We start from the raw sequence: 19,484 nt of genomic DNA, 5'->3' as shown, positions 1-19,484 counted from the left end.
CTGCCACCTCAAATTAACTTGGCTATGACCTCACCTGCCACCTCTGCTTGGCTTGACCGCCTATGGTACAGGTTCTGCTATCTCCCACCAACCTCTATCCTGCCCAGCCTAGTTGGGATACCCGGAGCCAGCCCAGGTCTGGATCAGCCCTCTTTGTTTGTTAGGATTAGGTTTGACTTCGAGAAGCAGACACTCAAAATGACAATGGTGGAGTTCCCTCATGGCTCACTGGGTTAAGGAGCCTGTGTTGTCACTGCTGTGGCTCTGGATACAGCTGTGGTGTGGGTTTGGTCCCTAGCCCAGGAACTTCTGTGTGCTGTGGGTGTGCCCCGCCCCCCAAAGACAGTGGCTTAAACAACATTGAAGACTATTTTAATAGAAAGCACATAATATTCTGGAGACGAGGGCTCACGGTTGGTGTGGCAACCTGACTACACCAGTGTTCATTTATACCTTGACTCTTTTTACATCGATCAGCTTTGCCAGAAATTTGTCTACTTTATCAGTCTTTTCAAAGAGCCAGGTTTTGGTTTTGTTGCTACTATGCCGGTTTTCTATTTCATTAATCTCTTTTAATCTTTATTACTTCTTTCCTTCTACTTTATTCGGGTTTACTTTGTTGTTTCTCTCCTTCCTCACTTGAGTTGGACAATTTACTCTTTAAGTTGTAGCCTTTACTTTTTGTACAATAAGTGAAAGTGCAAATATTTTCTCTAATATCCCTGTGGCTGCATCAAGAAATTAAGAAATTTTATTGTAATTATTGTTAGGTTCTAAATATTTTCTCATTTCCATTTTAATTTCTTCTTTAACACTTGAGTTATTTAGGAATGTGTTTATCAATTTACAGAATAATGTCTTCAAAAGTTTTTTTGCTATCAATTTCTAATTTCTAGTTTGTGTATAATCCATGATACATTTTTAGAAATATTCCAAGAAAAATATCAATAACATAATGATAGCATGAAGTGGTCTATATTTGTTCATTAGACTAAGCTTATTAATTTAAATCATTTCTATTAGTGTTTTTTTGATCTTTCAGTTACAGAGAGATCTGCGATGATTGTGGAATTGTTGGTTTCCTTTTTGTAATTCTGCCAAACATTATATATTTTGAGGTTGTGTTATTAGGTGTCTTCACATTAAAAAAATTATATCTTACTAGGGAATTTCCTTTCATTATTACATATTGACCCTCTTTATTTCTAATGATGCTTTTTTCCTTAAAATCTATTTTGATATTCATATTACTATACCGACTTTCTTTCAGAAATCATTTTTTTCTGTTATGTTTTATTATATTTTATTTCTTTTTAGGGCTGCACCCATGGCATATGGAAGTTCCCAGGCTAGGGATCAAATCAGAACTGGAGCTGCCAGCCTAGGCCATAGCCTCAGCAACTTAGGCTCCAAGCTGCATCTGTGACCTACACCACAGCTCATTGGCAACACTGGATCCTTAAGCCAGTGAGTGAGGCCAGGGATCAAATCCTCATGAATACTAATCAGTTTCATTACCACTGAGCCACAATCAGAACTTCCTTTTCTGTTATATTTTAATTTCATCTCCTTACTTCACACTTTCTCGGTCTGTATATTTTAATGCCTCTTATAAAGAGCATATAACTAGATTTAAAAAAATCCAATTTAAGAACCTCTGGCTAGATTGGCTCATGTACATTTATTGTGACTTCTGTTGTAGTTGTTTCTCTGGGAATGGCTTAATTTCTCCTTCATTTTTGAAGGATAATCCTGCTGGACATAAAATTTTTGGTTGACTGTCTCTTGTATACAATGAGTTTCCCCCTTGCTTCATTCAAGAGTCTCTTCTTGTCTTTTGACAGTTTGGCTACAATATGTCTAAGTATAGATAATATATTATGGCAAGTCTGGAAATCAGATTTTCCTCTCCTTGAAGGAACAACAAGGGTTTGTTTTTGTTTTGTTGTTGTACTTTTGCTATTAGTTTGTTTAGTGACTTTGCTGGACTAATTCCGTAAAAGCCGCATTTCCTGTATATACAGCCAATGATGTCACTGCTGGGTCAGCCTAGAGGCCAACTAATGATTGGTCAGAGATTTCCTTAAATGCTTTGAACAAAATTTTCTAGGTTGTTCCATGCTGATACATGAAGCTCTAGAACATTCTCTTTAACCTTTGTATAGCATTCCATTACATGACTATACCTCCATTTACTCATCCATTTATCTGTTAGTGGACATGGGTCATTTCTAGTTTTTTGATATTACATAGAAAGTGGCATTGAATGTCTTTGTGTGTGTCTCCTCTCAACTCATATGTGGAGTCTTCCACCATGTATGCCTAGATGTGTAATTGCTGGGTGATGGAATGTGTATCCTCAACCATAGGAGATATTGCCAAATTGTTCTCCAAATTATTGTACTCTACTAATAGTCACTTATGTGTCTTTTATCAGTATAGCTTGCTTTTTTGGTTTTATTTTAACTTAGCTTTAAAGCTGACCTTAAAAGCCTTCTCCTTCGAAAGGCCTCCTGTGGTTCTCCTGCCCCACTGTGGAATGCTGTTTATTTCTGTCCTATCATATAAGATTCAATTTTCCTGGAGGATGAGGACCATACTATGGCTTATTCATCAGAGCATCCTACCAAAAAAAAAAAAAAAAAAGTGTCAGACACACAGTAGTTACTAAATTGAATGAGTCACAATTTCAGTGCCTTTCTCCAGATCTGGTCCAGGTCCAGTCCCACAGGGAAGCCTTCAGCCTTCCCTCTTTCTCCCCTGGACATTTCAATGCAGCTATGTTCACCCATAGCTATTGAGCACCTAAGTCTGAAGATACTTGCATTGAGATGCATTAGAGCTAGGGTCAAGGCTGTCTCATGTGGAAATGCTGGCTGAACTCCTCTTCCTGCTGTGAAATGCAAGCTTCCTCATGAGCTGCCAACTCCAGCAAACATCTTTGATTGTGGGGAGACGGTCATTTGAGGTTTGGAAGAATTTAGGTGTTGCTGGGAGGAATTTAACCTTTGCTTAGCTGACTTCCCTTCACAGAAGTACAAAAAGATAGTGAGAAAATGATGTTAAGAGAGACATTCAAACAAGACATTTAAAATCACATCTTTCCTATATAAACAACTGCTTTACTGGCTACAACTCATTCTTAGCTAGTCCTTGAAGCAGTTCCCCAAGGACTGCTCCTGGTCACACCTGGTTCCCATTACTGTATCTACTTAAAAGCAGTAAAACTGCCTTTCTTCAAAAATACTGTGAAGCATGAAAATTCACTCTGACCTGCCCCTAGGTTGTCCAGATGAGCTTGTCTGACAGTTTCATGTGATCAGTTATCCGCAGCCCCTCATGAAGGCACATTCTGTCCAGACAGAAACAAACAATTGGCCTGCCAGTTTAAAATGCCAACAGGCTTCAGCACATACCTTGTTGGGCAGAGCCATCTGCCGTGCACACTTGGTTGGCAGTCTTGTCTCGTGCACCATTTCCTCTATGCAGGTACATTCGCCTTGTCTACATGGATCTGCCTGCAGTTGTCTGGCCCCCTGGATGGACATCCCCCAACCCTCAATCTATAGAAGAGGACAGGGAGAGCTGGGAGCAGTGGCCTTTTGGGGAGAGGGCAGCTCTCATAGAGAGGCTATTCTTCCCTTTCCAATGGAGGGGGAAAGGGAGACCTTTTCCTTTCTTAAAGCCAGGGAGGGGAAACCAAGAGATCCACTCGGTTTTGGGGTTTTTTTTTGGGCCGTACCCGCAGCATATGGAAATTTCTGGGACAGGGATTGAATCTGAGCCCCACAGTTGCAACTTATACCACAATTGTGGCAACTGCTGGATCTGGGGAGGGGACTGAACCTACGTTCTTGCTGCTGCAGAGACACCTTCGATCTTCTTGCACCACACTAGGTAGTCTGAGACCCATTCTTAAAGGACCCATTATCCATGTTTCCTGGATGGTTCAAAAATCATTTGCCTATATTTAAACCTCTTTTTCAGAAAGTTAAAAAAAAAAAAAACCATCTTTAGAGGTGCTTACAAAAGCCTTTTTATATTTTGAAGGGGCCCACGGAGTGAGAGAAGGTGCTTTCTGCTCTGCCCCTGTGTATGTCTGCAGGAGAGAGAATTCGAGAGAGTTGGCAGAGCAGAGAGGGAGCAGAGGCTCTCCTGCTACCGGGCAAGGCCGGGGTTCCTGAGTTTCCCATGGGTTAGTGGCTGCTGGCTAAGGCAGCTGGACTTGAGTCCTTTGCTGTCACCCAATCCTGCCTTCCCCTTTCTCCCTTCCTCCTGTTCCTCCCCTCCCCCAAGCAGGCTGCCTGGTTGAATGAGAAATAACAGCAGCAAACAGCCCTTTGCTTCTTGCAGGGCCCTCTGAAGGGCCCAGACATGCATGCCATGGAGAGCCAGCTCCAGGATGCCTGCCCCACCGAGGGTGCTGAAGGTCCCTTGGCTTAACTAAGTAATCAGCAGAGGCAGCTAACCTGGAGGGAGCTCCAGCCCAAGTTAGGCGTGTGCCCTTTTTCTTCTCCTTTGCCGCCAGCAGTGGATAACATTGGCCTCAGAGGAGGTTGGGGGCGTGTGTGAAGATCAGCTCAGCTCAGATCCCTTCTCCATCTCTTGTAACTGGGGCTATAACTCTGGCCTCTCCTGGGAAAAGGAAGAGAAGAAACAAGCCAATAAGCTGAACTGAGTCTTAAGGAACAGAACCAGATTGTCCTGGGAACGCAAGGAGGTTGAAATGTGTGGTTATAGTTAAGGGAGCCTTTAATCAATGAGAAACAGAATTTGTCACAGGATAGATAGGGTAGAAAATGTGGAACCATTTTTGTGTTTATTTTCTACTGCACTGAGACTCTTCAATAAACTGGTTATATTTGTGAATCCTTTAAGGATCAGTATACAGTTCTATAAATTCACAAGCTCTAGACTTGATAATGGAACTACAAAACATGAGATCATCATGAGGCATCAAGAACAGCTTAAGGCCAAGCTTGAAAGATTAACAAAACATCCAAAAACAGATTTACGTGTGGGAAAATGATTTCCTAACCAGGAAGCATGAGGACAATGAGACAGTTCACAGTGGGAATGCAAACAGAATCATCATCATTCTAAAAAAGGGCTGGGAGTTCCTGTTGTGGCTCGGTGGTTAACAAATCTGACTAGGAACCATAAGGTTGCAGGTTTGATCCCTGGCTTTGCTCTGTGGGTTAAGGATCTGGCATTGCCGTGAGCCATGGTGTAGGTTGCAGACGCGGCTCGGATCCCGAGTTTTTGTGGCTCTGGTGTAGGCTGGTGGCTACAGCTCCGATTAGACCCCTAGCCTGGGAATCTCCATATGCCGCAGGAGCGGCCTAAGAAAATAGCAAAAAGACAAAAATAAATAAATAAATAAAAATAAAATAAAATAAAATAAAAATGGGCTGAAGAGATGCTGCAGGTGGCCAGGGTGGGCTGAATGCTAGCCAGGGTCAGGATGGAGCAGAAACTAAAAGTGAGCAAGGCAGGTGGTGAGGACACAGGGGAACACCCCGCAGAGAAGGAGCAAAGGTGCGGTGAGAGGAGCCTGGGCTTTGCCTCACCTCAATCTCTGCCCCCTTGCCTTTCCTCCTCTCTCCTTACAAACGACACGCTTACAGATCTGTGACTCGTGTGGTCCAGCCTCAGTGGTGTTGGTTCAAGAGAACAAAGTTCGGAAGCCAAACATGATGTCATCAGCATTTGAGTTCTGGCAGTTCCCGTTGTGGCTCAGCAGGTTACAAATCTGACTAGTATCCATGAGGGTGCAGGTTTGATCCCTGGCCTTGCTCACTGGGCTAAGGAACCAGTGTTACCATGAACTGTGGTGTAGGTCGCAGATGTGACTGTGGTGTAGGCTGGCAGCTGCAGCTCCGTTTCCACCCCTAGCCTGGGAACTTCCATATTCCCCAGATGTGGTCCTAAACAGCAAGGGAAAAAGAAGAAGAATTTCAATTCTATCCTTGGATTTCTCAGTCTGGCCTCGCCAGGGCACAGCTCTTTCTCTTCTCCCCATGACTCCCCCTCAGAGCTACCCCAGTGCTTGTCGGATCCTCTTCTTCTTTCCCCTTCACTTCTGATCTTGTCAAAGGCCGAGAGACCAGCTTCCCCAGCAAGGATGTCTTCAAGGGTGGGAAGGAGAGGCGAGGAAGTGGGCTAGCCAGAGTCCCCTCAGCAGGAGAGAGGAGGGGACGGCTTGGAACAATCACTGCTTAGTGATTTTATCCCATCAAACAGGTAGCATGTAGGTTCTTAGCCGCCACATGACCCTGGCAAGGACACTGTGTGACTCAGAGTGAGTGATTTAACTTCTCTGAGCTGCAGGTTCTTTAGATTTGACTAGATGTGATGATTTCTGCTTCATGAGGGTAGCTGTGAGGGTTGACAAGAAGACCCATGAGAAGCACTGGGTCCTCTGGAGCCCAGTGGCTAGGCACCACTCTCTGTGGCCCCTGGGACATGGGTGTGCAGCTGCCTACAGCCCAGAGGTCCTTCGGACCAACCCCCCCGCCACCCCCCCCCGAATGAAGAGCTTCTCCTCAGCCCTTGAATCCAACTTCTCCGAGGCCAGAAATCTGCGCTCACCTGTTCTGGGCTTCCTCTAACTCTCTGTCTGAGGGCTTCTCCTACTTTTCTCAGATGCTGGAGGAAGCCCCATTTCATCTGATTTCCTAGTTGGTTTGACGGGAAACGCCTTGACTGTGTGCCTGTGGTGCCAGGCCTTGCTGTGGGAGCCTCTGGCATTGGCCTTAGAGGTATCCAGGGGAGAGGGGTGGAGGTGGGGGGAGCTGGTTGGGAAATGTTCCCTCCTGAACTTCCAGGCAGAAGGGCTTCCCTGCTCCAGCCGGTGCCCCAACTCTCCAAGCAGGTGCCTTCTCTGGGCCCAGCATCTCTGCCCTTGCTCTGTCCCCTTTGCTGCTCTGATGGGGTCAGGTCCCCTGGGTCCTTCCCTAAGACGGGGTTCCTGAGGCTGGCAGCACCCCCCCAGCCCACCCCACCCCCGTGACACCGCCCTGGGACTGTCTGGAAATGTGGCTTTGGGAATCAAAGGTGGAAATCTGAGGGACTGAAGGCAGGAAGGAAGGAAGGGAGGGAGTAAGTCGGTCACTGCTCTGTCACAGGACGGTGACGGCATATGCTCCTAGACGTCTATCTGTAAGGGGCAAGCGCCTTGCCCCATGTATGCGTAAGCGCTCCATGCAGACGTGTCAGGTGGCGAGTGATCTAATGTGTTGGCTTATTCATTTATGAGCGTCAAAAGGAGGGAAATACCCGCTACACTTGTTTCTTTTTGCTCCACTTGTGCAAGGGCCAACACAACCAGCACAAGGGATGAACACTTGCCTCTCAGGGACTCTGCTCACCAGGATGGATGTTCCAATGCGGGCATGGGCTCACCTCACTGTCTGCGAACAAAGCGGGACTCAACAGGATGGGGAGGCCCAGGGAGTGGGACGTGAGAAGCTGTTTAGCGAATCTGCTACTTAGAGACACAAACAAATAATGGATGTGCTAATTACGAGTGATAACAAGGTTTGACCGTTTTCAACACACGTCAGTCACCTCTTTGGAGGTAGGGTGCCCGTTCTTCCTGGATTTATGGATGTACGGATGAGGTGACCAAGAGCCAGAGAGGTTCAGGAACTTGTGCTAGTTTGCACAGTGGAGCCCAGATTCAAACCCCGGGCTGAGTGTCACTGCCACCCAGGCAGGCTGCCCTTTTCACCACCTTGTGGGTTGCTTCTGGGCGGCCCTCGGCCAGCAAGTGGTAACTCAGTGCGTTACCTTCTCCTGTTAAGCCGAAGGGTGACCTCTCTCAGCACCCACGGGAGGGGGGACCCACCCCAGGTCTCAGGCGGTGTCTTAGGCCCCGGAAGTCATTTTGCTGGTGGGCTGGGGGTGTGGTTGGGGCAGGAGCACTGGCCTTACAGTGGGACGGTCCTGGTTCCAAACCCAGACACATACAAGCTGTGACTTCAGGAAGGTCACCATCTGTGCCTGGGCCTCATTTCCTTCAGCACTGAGTGGGGAGCCGGGGAGCCAGGGAGCGGGGAACACAATAATTACAGTTTCTTCGACTTGCTGCAAGTTTCTCATACTTGCCCAATAAATGTTCTTTTATCTCTGTGGCCCCAGAAACTTCTCAAGGGCACCCAGGAAGAGGCTGTGTGGGGTGAGAAAAGCCCCATGAGGGCGGGCATGAGAAATGCTAAGGGTAGAGGGGGCACCAAGGAAGTAACTCAGAGTCTGCCCCAGCCAGAGGCCCCTTGCACGAGTCTGTTGGTCTTTGCAGTTTTCCAAGTGCTTTGCACACTTAATCTAGGACAGTGGGGACCCCCTTGTGCAGTCGATGGAGCCTAGAGGAGAATGCTAGTGCGCTCCTGCTCCGTGCCCAGCTTGCCCTGGGTACTCTGGCACTTTTTGCACCTTTGTAGAGACCCGATGGGCTCAGTATGATGACACCCATTTGCTGCTGAGCGGACTGGGGCTCAGGAGGGAAATTTGCCCATAGACACCCGGCTATCAGAGGATGGAACTAAGATCGATACCCAGGGGCTCTGATGACAAAATCTGTGCTTTGCTCATCACGAGACCAGTACGAGTGCTCAATGTCCACCTTTCTGGGCATTCAGTCCAGGGCTCTTTCCTTCCCCCACGTTCCCCTTGTTCTGCTCTGAGATGTCAGAGGCTATGAAGCTGGGAGCTGATGGCTGTGCTTTTGCCTTCTCAGGTACATCCCACTTCCAGCGGGCTGTCCCTCGGTGCTGGCTTGGCTTCTTGGGAAAAGAGTGAAGAATCAGAGCCTACATGCTGCTGCTGAGCTCCACAGCCTCCATCTTGCCTCCTCCTGTTTAGACGATGTGGGTCTAGTTCTGGGAAGCCCTTCCACCGGGTAAGTGCTGGCAGGCTGGGCACTGCGCCCTCATCACACCGTAGCTCCTGGCCCACCAGGCCTGCCTAGGAGGCCGAGTGTCCCTCTGGGCCTGGGAGCCCCTTCCTCTGGGGCTCAGGTGTTCTTCCCTTGATGGTTTGGTGGTCCAGGGCTCTTATTTCTGTGGCCTGGGATGCGAGGGTAGATGAGGGGGTGTGAAAGGGTTAACATAATTTTGGCCGTTATTCCTTTTTGGCATCTGCGAGTCAGCTTAATAGGATCTCAGCTTTCCTGTTGCCTCACCAATGAAACAGAAACCAGACCACAAGGGGGTCTGGAGATGGTTAAACGGTGGTGCCTCGGGTGATGCCTCCCGGGAGGGGGGGGGGGGCTGTGGGGCCTCCTCGGAGATCTCATTAGGAAATGCCGGCTAGAAATGCCACACGGGGCTCCCCTGTCACCAAGGTGGGGGAAAGGGCAGGGAACAGGGGGCTCCCCGGAAGGCCTGGCTTCCAGCAGAGGGAAAAGTAGGCAGGTGCAGTGTCCACAGATGTGTGCTGGGGTCCTGGCTCCATCACTTTTACAAAATCTAGGAGTTGTAGCTCGCTGGGGTTCTTGCCTCTTTGGATTCGGTACATAAAAAAGGACTCAGCTTGACACAGAGCATGCCCAGCTCAATAACTGTCAGCCCTACCAAACTTCTGGTTTTTCTCTCTCCTGCTCCCTCACCCCCCCCTAGCCTTTGCAGTTCCTCTTCTCTCTTCCTGAGCACTGGTCCTTCTGTTCATTTCTTGGCCAGATCTTATTTCAGGATCTTAGTCGGAAGGTCACTTCCTCCAGGAAGCCCTCTGAAACTGGGCTGTGAGACCTCGCGGCATCCTGAACTGCCCCCCCTACCCCCAGAGTCTTGTGCCTAGCCCTCCCGCCCCCATCCCACATTCCCCACGGGGCAGGGGTCGGCCGCGGCTCCTTCACCTTGGAGCCCTGGCAGCAGGCCCTGCAGAGGGTCTGCACCATTCACAACCTTGAGAGAGAAAGAGGAGCAGTTGGGGGCGGGGAGAGGAAAGGGTCACTGGTGCTCTGACCCACCGAGGCCCGCAGGGAGCCAAGAGCCAGGGGATTTAGCCAATCCCGAGGTTGGGACTCTCCTGCCAGGATCGCTTTTTTCTCCACTGTGGTTTTCATTATTTTTCATTCCCAGACTATTTTGGAAGCTGGCTGCCATGGGAACTGAGTCTTTGGAAAGCCCCGGCCTCTTTTCCCCTCCTGCCCCCACCTCTCCTTCCATCTCCATTCCCTCTTAATTGGTTTTTAGTTCCCTGGCTTTCAGGCTGGTCTGTTTATTTTGATTGCAACTCAACAGAACAAATCTTTAATGAACCAGCTTGTGGGGAGAGCCATTAGCGGCCGCCTGCCTCCAGGGAGTGGGGGAGGTGCTGGGCCAGGGCCACCGCTAGCTCAGCCGGCAGCCCCAGGAGGAGGTGGTGGCCAGGCTTGGGGTGGCACTCTGTGGTTTGGGCCCAGTCTTCCTTTAGGTATAGTCTGGAGTCGGCACCAAGCTTGTCCTCCCCAAGCTGTCTGCAGCTCAGCCCAGAACACCCTAGGGCTCTTTAATCCACCCTTCACAGGGCTCCCCCAGTCCTCCCAAGGACCCTGAGGGTGTACATTCTACGGATGAGGGGAGTGGGGCTCAGAGATTGAGAGACCCACGTCACCCAGCCAGTAAGCCTGTGCCTTAATGGTCTGGAGCCTTGCCGTCATACCTATGTCTTTTTTCCTTGTATCCCCAGTTTTCCAGGAGGGTCACTCAGCCTTAGGCCAAATTGGCAGCCTATGGTCCAAGCGAGGCAATTCCAGACCTTGGCTTTGCTGGGTCAAGACCTCCTTGTTTTGTGCCTCGGTTTCCCCACCTCTGTGGCTCGAGTGTAGACCCATCTGGTTCTTACACTACTTACAGGGCTGCTTCTTAGACTGGATGAGATCATGTGTACCTGCAAATAGGAGAAGGTTGTATGAAGGTGTGTCACACAATGATGAGTGCAGACTACAGAATAATCCGTGGAGTTTTCTGGCCCTTTGGCCCTGTCCTCAGGGTGACCTCAGGGAATATGGGTCGTTTCCTCTTTCATGTTAACCCTCTTCTGCCAGAGTCAGTCATCTTAGAAGCTGAAACCCACAGAGTTGTTGGGGTAGGAAGCTGCCTCAGGGATCAAGCCCAGCGGCTTTCAAGCAGGTATTAAGAGCACCAGGGTTCTGTGCCTGGGACTCTGAGGACAGTCGGGGTGGGGCCAGCCTTCTCCTCATCCCTGACTTCATTCCAAGGGACTTTGTGTTTATCTGCCCTGCATCATGGAGTCATGTGGTATTTCTTTAGAGATCGAGGCTCCATTTCTGTACTGGTCAGGACTGGCTTCCCAACCTACGTTCATACTGGATGGTAATCCCACTTTTCTTTCCAATGATTGGTTGGAAACAGGCACTTTTGTGCCAATGAGGGGTAGTTGGAAGTCTGATAGAGGCTTGTGGGAAAAGCTTCGTGCTCCTAAAAATGAAGCACAAGAAAAATGGATTCTAGGGGAGTTCCCGCTGTGGCACCTGAGTTAATGATCTGGCTTGTCTCTGTGGCAGTGCCAGTTCAATCCCTGGTCTGGCACAGTGGGTTGCTACAGCTGTGGCATACGTTCAACTCAGATTTAACCCCTGGCCTGGGAACTTCCATATGTCACGGGGTCAGCCAAAAAAGGTGGGGAAAAAGACTTAAAAAAACCTCAGAGTACCCTAGTGGCCTGGTGGTTAAAGAATCTGATGTTGTCACTGCTGTGACTCAGGTCACTGCTGTGGTGTAGGTTCAGTCCCTGGCCCGGGAACTTCTGCATGCTGCGGGCACAGTACCCCCTCCCCCCCCAAAAAAGATGGATTCTCTTCTTTCTTGCCTGGGGGTGGGCCTGGTTGTGATACCCAGTACTGTGATAGCTGTCCTGTATCCTTGAAGAAGTGAGAAAAAGGACAGAGCTAATCCATGGAGAATTAGAGAGTGCCTGACGACACTGGTGGGAAGTTGATCAAACCAGCCCTGGAGTGGTCCTATCTCTGGACTTTATCAGATGATAACTTTCCTTATCGTTTAAGCCTATTTGAATACATTATCTTTTCTTTTTTTTTTGTCTTTTTGCCATTTCTTGGGCCACTCCTGCGGCATATGGAGGTTCCCAGGCTAGGGGTCTAATTGGAGCTGTAGCTGTCAGACTACGCCAGAGCCACAGCAACGCAGGATCCAATCTTTTTGTTTTTGCTTTTCGTTGTTTGTGTGTTCGCTTGCTTTTATTATTTACAGTTAATTGCAAGCTAATTGACATATACTTTGAAAACCTGGCTTGATCCCACATTCCCAAGATGGGGTGACTGAGACTCAAAGGAAGTAGGAATGATTGGGTCAAGGTCATGTCCTGATTAACAGCAGAGGTGATCTGGGATCCCAGGACTTCTGGCTGCTTGTCTAGGACTCTTGCCTGGGATTCACAGCTGGAGATCTGAAGTCCTAGGGTTGTCCCAGCTGACATTACCTCCTGGTCTCTGGAGGATTCAGGCAAGCTAGGGAGGCCCTGCAAGGCTGAGAGAGCTGGGACCAAGTGGGCAGCATAGACTGAGGGCCTCTTCCATGGCTGTTGTGGGCAGTTTTTGAAAAGCACATAGCAGATGCATAATCCATTCCTGTTCCAGGCTATGAGATCATGGAGAGAGGGAGAAAGTGAGGCATTCAGTGTAGCCATGTATATCAGTTAGGACTTACATTTGGCTGTGTAAGATAAACTTTAAACAAGTTAGACAGTTTTTTAACATAATAGGATGTCTAGAGATAGGCAGTCCAGGTTGGTACAGTTGTTCAAAAGAGTCATTAAGAATCAAGACTCCTGCTATCTTCCTGCTCTACCATCCTTGACTTGTAGCTTGTATCCTCAGGATCACAAATGGATGCATGGATCACTTCTAGGCATCATGACTGAGTTCCAGGCTGGAAGAAGTGGGTGGGGAAAAATTTTGTGCTGTTTGGACCAATGTCTTTTTCAAGAAAACAAAACCTTTCCAGAAGCCCCACTATAAAATGCTTTCTACACCTCACTGACCAGAAATGTGTGCATCTTTGGCTAGATTTGAAGGAGGTGAATATTTTTAACAGGGAATTTTACTGCCCCAGACAAACTCAGTATTTTGTTAGAAAGGAGAGAAGAAGAAATGGATATTGGGGGGTAACCAGTCTTCCACAGCAGGATTTGCACAGTCTTACTCAGCAAAGCTGCTGAGCCAGGAATCAAACCCAAAGGGTGTGAGCCCCTCTGAAAGCTCTAAATCTGCTCAGGCCTCAGTTTGCTGCTTCCAGGGTCTCCTCCTTAATCACCTCCCTTACAGATGCCAATGTAATCTTCCCACAGCACCGGCTCTGTCACATTACTTCCTGCCCTGAAATGTCCCTTTGCATAGGATGCAGTCTAAATTCTTGGGCTGAGTATTTAAGGTCCTCTGACCAGGGTGCAAACCATGTGTCTGGGTCAGTTCATTTCCTATCTCCATCCTCTGCTTGCTCTTCCCCCATTTGGGCAGTGCCCCTCAACTTGATCTTGTGGGCCATCTCCTGTCCTTTTCTGCCTGATGGAATCCTACCACCTGTAAGGTCACCTCATCCCCAAAGCTGACTCAGCTGCTCTGGACCTTCCCTGTGGTTCCCTCAGGCAGGATAATTTGATCAAACATTTTTCCTGTGCCAACTACCCCAGAATTTAAGCTCCCTGAGGGGAGAAAATGGACCCCATCTTTATAGACCCAAGTCTTACACATGCAAGATTCTCAATAAACATTCACTTTCCTTCAAAACAATTCATCTTGAAAAACCTCAAGCCAGGGACTCTGGGGGTGTCCTTTGATTATTGATGGATTTCAAAGTGTGGAGGTGGGGATATGCTCTCAGTTATGCTCACAATGATTTAGAAAGTTGGGAAGTTGGAAAGTCTGTGTTCCCTTGAACTGACATTTGATAGGTAGAGATCCTGTCTGTTTTGTCTACCACTGTGTCCTCAGCACACAGTAGGGTACAGGGAACTCATAGGCATTGAACAAATACTGTTGACAATGATACAAGAAAGCCCTTGTGAACAACTCACAGTTGGCTCTAATATGCCTAGTTCCTCCTCCTCTGGGACTTTCCCTGCAGCCTGGAAAAACCTCTTTCATCTCTCAGCTCTCATGGAGGGAGTTGAGGAGCTCAGTGCCCCCATGCCCAAGTTCCTCAGGAGAGATCACCCAGGGCCTCTCTCTCCCTCCAATTCAATTGTCCAGAGTCAGGGTTCAAGGGTTGCTACAACAGTTTGCCAATCAAGAACACAAATGCCCTCTCATGCTTCTGCCCTCCCATCTTCAGCATTTTGAAGGGTCATATGCCCTTGGTCTAGTGATCTGAGAGGCTAGGAAGTCCCACAACTAGGGTGCTCAGCTGCAGTGGGCAGCAGAGAGGTGGGGAGGCTTGATTTGGGGGTAGACAACAAACAGCATGTGCTACTGTTCTGTTTGCTACTTACCTGTGGTGGGGCTTGGAGAGATGAAGGGATTTGCCTAAAGCCCCACAATAGGTAAGTAGTAGAGTTGGGAATCTATCAGATTCTAAAGCCCAGTGACTTCGAGGCTGTCACCTTCATGGTGCAAGACCAAGGTGTGTGCGGCAGTGTGTGTGTGTGTGCAGGTTGGGTGGGGTAGTCAGACCTGGGAACCTCAGTCCTAGGGACCGATGACTATGGATTTCAGACCCAGGCTGTCTGGATTTGTAACTCCATCCTCTTGAAAGTGGAAATTATTGGGGGAGATGGATGGTGTGGCCTGGAAAGAAGAGGCTATAAGCCTTTTTTTTAAGCTCTTAGTTTTAAGTTTAATGTGTGTGTATTATGAGTAGAGTTCAATTAATTTTCATATAGGGAATGTACTTGTGTTCAGTACCCAGATCAAGAAACAGAATATTACCAGTACCCCAGAAGCCTCTTATCTTCTTCCAGCCTTCATGTTCCCTGCTGCTGAGGGTAACCAATATCCTGATCAAAACAGTTTTGGTATTTCCTATAACTGAAACCATATGGTATATACTCTTGTGTGTAAAATCATTGTTCTGTATTATGTCTGAGATTCATCCATGTTGTTATGTGAGTTACAGGTTTATTCATTTCTCATTCATTTTGTAAATATAGTATAATTTATTTATCCATTTTACTGTTGGTGGGTATTCCCAGTTTTTTTTTAGCTAGCATGAATAGTACTACTCTGAGCATTTTGAACATGTGCCCAATTCTGTTGGATCTGTATCTGGGAAGGTATATATTTCGTTTTAGCAGACACTGTCAAACAATTTTAAAAGTTATGCCAATTTACGTTCCCACCATTATATGAGTTCCCGTTGCTCCATAGTCTTCTCAACACTTGGTATTATCGGTGCTTTTCACTTGAGCTATTTCGTCTGGTGGGAGTGTAATTGTATCTCATTTCGGTTTGGTTTCCATTTGCATTTTCTGTTTGACTAATGAGATTGAACACCCTTTAAATGATCATTATTTTACATGGATATATCTTTTAATTTTGAGCAAGGAGGGAGAGAAATGGGAAGAGACCTTCTGAGTACAAAGGTGTATGACTGCTGTATATGGAAATTTTGAGAGGTGCATCTCTGTTACTTGAAGACCAAGCAGAGGGAAATCTGGGAATGAGGGCTACAGCGTTCGTGGAGTCACACCCACAGGAGAGGCAGCGAGATACTGATGTGGGAGAAGATTTAGTATTTACTTGGGGGCTTCTCTCTGCTACATTTTGGGTCAGTGCCTCAATTTCCACCTCCGTCAAAAGGAAAGATGAATAATGCCGACTTGACAGTATTGTTGAGATTTAAATGAGATGGAATGTGGACAGTCTGGTACACGGTACACAGAGATAAATCATCTACATTGTCTGGCCTAATAAGAGACATCCATTATCACTGTAGAATGACTTGGAGTGAGAACCAGAAGTGCTCATCAGTTGTGCAACGACAATACCTGAAGACCTGGTGACTAGTTCAAGACTTCCTTTCTTTGCCTAGAGCCTTGCCTGTTATAACTTGACCCTTGCCTTAAAGAAATTAGCCAGTTTAAATGTGCGTCCTATTCTGATATCCTTCCTGCTCTAAGAACTGAGCCTCACCATGAGGAGTAAAATAAACTACATTCATTTCTCTTAACAAGATGTTATTTAAGAAATGTCATTGTAGGTGTTCCCATTGTGATGCCATGGAAACATATCTGACTAGTATCCATGAGGATGCAGGCTCGATCCCTGGCCTCACTCAGTGGGTTAAGGATCCGACATTGCCGTGAGCTGTGGTGTAGGTCACAGACGTGGCTTGGATCCCATGTTGCTGTGGCTGTGGTGTAGCCAGGCAGCTGTAGCTCTGATTTGACCCCTAGCCTGGGAACTTCCATATGCTGTGGGTGTGGCCCCAAAAAAAAACCACCAAAGGAAAAAAAAAAGAAATGTCAGTGTAGTGTTTTCCCTTGACGTTCTAAATCAACAAAAGTCAGTTTTACTTCTATAAAAACAACTCTCTAATTGACCAGGGGTTTTCCACAATTTAGACTTTATTCATCTAATCTCACCTTTGTTTTGCCCTATGTTGTCATAAAATTTATTTGTCTATAAGGGGAAAAATGGCCATAGAATTGTTGGCAGATGAGCACCAGTAAGTCCATGGCCAAAACCAGCCCTAAGGACCAACACATTTAAGGTCTTGCTTGGTTGGTGACCTTCAGAGGATGAACTTTATCTTGGCTCTCCATCTGAAAGTATTACAGGCTCTGTTTTTCTCCATCCTGATTTTATGTCCCAGAGGGTAGATTTGGGAGGCAAAATGTCCCCAAGCCCCTTCTGCTGAGGACTGCAGCTGGAGGCAGCCACCCTCTGGTTGGCAGCCCAGGACAGGAGGTACAGAAGCAACTCATTTGGGCAACTGTTATTAACTTGCATGGGGTCACCTCAGTCCAAGTCTACTTCTCCACCAGGCTGGAGACCCACTCTTTGTAGGATTTTCATTGTAACCCAAATTCTCATGCCTATTTTACAAAACAACACGGCTCCTCCAAGGACAGTCTGGAATTACAGTGGCTGGGTTGAGGAACTTACAACATGACCCAATGGCCCATCTTAATGGTGCCTTAGACCAGGAATCAACAGACTTTTTCTGTAAAGGGCCAAAGAGTCAATGTTTTAGGCTCAGTGGGACGCACAGTCTCTGTTGCAACTCTTCAGTTTTGCTGCTGGGGTGCAAAAGCAGTGATAGACAGTACATAAACAAATAGGCATGACTGTGTTCCAGCAGAACCTTATTTACAAAAAAAGTCCACGGGCCAGAATTGGCCTGTGGGCTATAGTTTACTGAACCCTGCTCTAGTGTATACTTTACCTGTCAACAACATAATCTTGGCAAAAAACAGTAAAGGTGGGACCCTGGTTGGGAATCAAGACCTCAAGACCTATTTGAAAACTTCCAAATGAATGTAATATAACTATGCCTTTTAAATGGAATTCGAATATGTTCTTGTTTTTGTTTGTTATTGGCTCAGGGGGCATGCTCCTTTGCAGATTTGTTGAAACCTTTCCTTGTTTGTTTTTTTTTTTTTTTTTTTTTTTTGTCTTTTTGCTATTTCTTGGGCCGCTCCCGCGGCATATGGAGGTTCCCAGGCTAGGGGTCGAATCGGAGCTGTAGCCCCCAGCCTACGCCAGAGCCACAGCAACACGGGATCCGAGCCGTGTCTGCAACCTTTCCTTGTTGAAGAACATCAGAACAAGCCATTCGATTTTGTGTTTCCTACCAGAAAGGTCCCAATCTATTGCTCTAGTGATAAGTATCCTCACGTTGCAGAGATGACCACTAAAGAGTTCTGCAAGACAATGCTGCCTACTCAAAATTCCTCTGTCACACCACTCCCAATCTTCAGGCAGAGTAGAAAGATGAATGGACTTTTCAAATTAAACTTAGCCCAGCTTTCAGAAACAACTGAATTTCCCTGGTCCAAAGTCCTGCCCTTGGCCTTCATGACAGTAAGATTAACTCCTTTGAGGGCATATCAACTCTTTCCTCAAAAGCTGGTAACAGACCTCCCCAAGCATCTAGGAATATCATCTCCAATCCTAGACTCTGCCCTGTTAGGAGCAGCAATAGCCAAACACTGCAAGGGATCCATTCAATAGGCCAGTTTTGTTATTAACATCCTCATACTCCGTGCCTGCTCGACCTAGAACTTGGTTTTCTGGAAGACACATTATAGAAAGATTGATAGAAAAAGACGTTATCAGTTACTGCTAACACCTAGGAGAGCAGTAAAGCATCAGGGGTTTGGTTTGGGGATGTAGGCTTCTCAATTAAAGAAACTCAAATCATCCCTGGAAACCGGAAGGCACTCCTGGACAGAAATTTCATAGTGAGGACACTTAAGAACCCCTCAGAAGCAGATCTTCAGAAGGGGATTCTACCCTGAGATCTTCATATTAGCAGATGAAAGCATGAAATAGACATACTTTCAAGTCTTCAGAATAAGATCACCCAGCAGTTCCCGTTGTGGCTCAGCAGTTAACGAAGCTGACAGGTATCTATGAGGACACAGGTTCGATCCCTGGCTTCACTCAGTGGGTTAGGGATCTGGTGTTGCCTTGAGCTGTGGTGTAGGTCACAGACATGGCTTGGATCTGGTGTTGCTGTGGCTGTAGCATAAGCTGGCAGTTGTAGCTGTAGCTCTGATTCGACCCCAGCCTGGGAACTTCCATATGTCCTGAACGCAGCCCTAAAAAAAAAAAAAAAAAAAAAAGGAATAAGATCACCCAGATGCCCAGAGCCACAGATGAACACACTCTCCTTTGTCCAGCACTCTTCCTTTAATTTTTGCCTGTTTCTTTCCACTCTGCTATTTCGTGGTAATGATTTTTTGATAGTGCAGCTGCTGCTCCATAGCATAAGTTTTATTGAGGAAATCTTTTTTTTAATCATTTTCACATTTATTATTGTTATTGTTGTTGTTATTTTTATTATTATCATTATTTTAGTTCTACCCAAAGGAGATGTCAAGAGATTATCCACAGTGTTCCTATTGTGGCTCAGCAGGTTTAAGAGCCCAAGATAGTGTCTGTGAAGATGCGGGTTGGATCCCTGGCCTCACTCAGTGGGTTTAAGGATCCCATGTTGCCACAAGCTGTGACTTAGGTCACAGATGTGGCTCCTGTCTGGTGTTACTGTGGCTGTGGTATAGGCCGGCAGCTGTAGCTCCAATTCGACCCCTAGCCTGGGAACTTCCATATGCTGCAGGTGCAGCCATAAAAAGAAAAAAGGATACTATCCCACTCTATCATTAAGCTTTCCATCCTCAACACAGTCTATGCCCCACTAGGACTATTTTTTCTCCCCCCCCCTTTTTTAGGGCCGCACCCATGGCATATGGAAGTTCCCAGGATAAAGTTCGAATCAGAGCCACAGCTGCTGGGCTACCCCACAGCCACAGCAACACAGGATCCAAGCCGAGTCTGTGACCTTCACCACAGCTCATGGCAATGC

The 19,484-nt window shown here is 47.1% G+C and overlaps 1 long non-coding RNA gene across 10 annotated transcripts in view; it reads left to right on the top strand.

Annotated features, from left to right (window-relative positions):
• The window catches only part of LOC106509843 (uncharacterized), a 148,817-nt gene that overhangs the window by 70,294 nt on the left and 59,039 nt on the right, over positions 1 to 19,484 (top strand). For all 10 annotated transcript variants that reach the window (XR_014842059.1, XR_014842058.1, XR_014842057.1 and 7 more), the window contains one exon: positions 8,738 to 8,899. This is a non-coding gene — a long non-coding RNA (uncharacterized LOC106509843). The remainder of the gene's footprint in view (positions 1 to 8,737; positions 8,900 to 19,484) is intronic.

The sequence above is a fragment of the Sus scrofa genome, chromosome 3 (genome assembly GCF_054392235.1).
Source record: "Sus scrofa isolate SSC_HxYL_T2T_F1_AM1 chromosome 3, Sscrofa_HxYL_maternal_Yorkshire_Landrace_v2.0, whole genome shotgun sequence".
Taxonomy (NCBI): domain Eukaryota; kingdom Metazoa; phylum Chordata; class Mammalia; order Artiodactyla; family Suidae; genus Sus; species Sus scrofa.
Note: the sequence above shows the minus strand (reverse complement) of the source record. Positions and strands in the feature narration are given on the sequence as shown.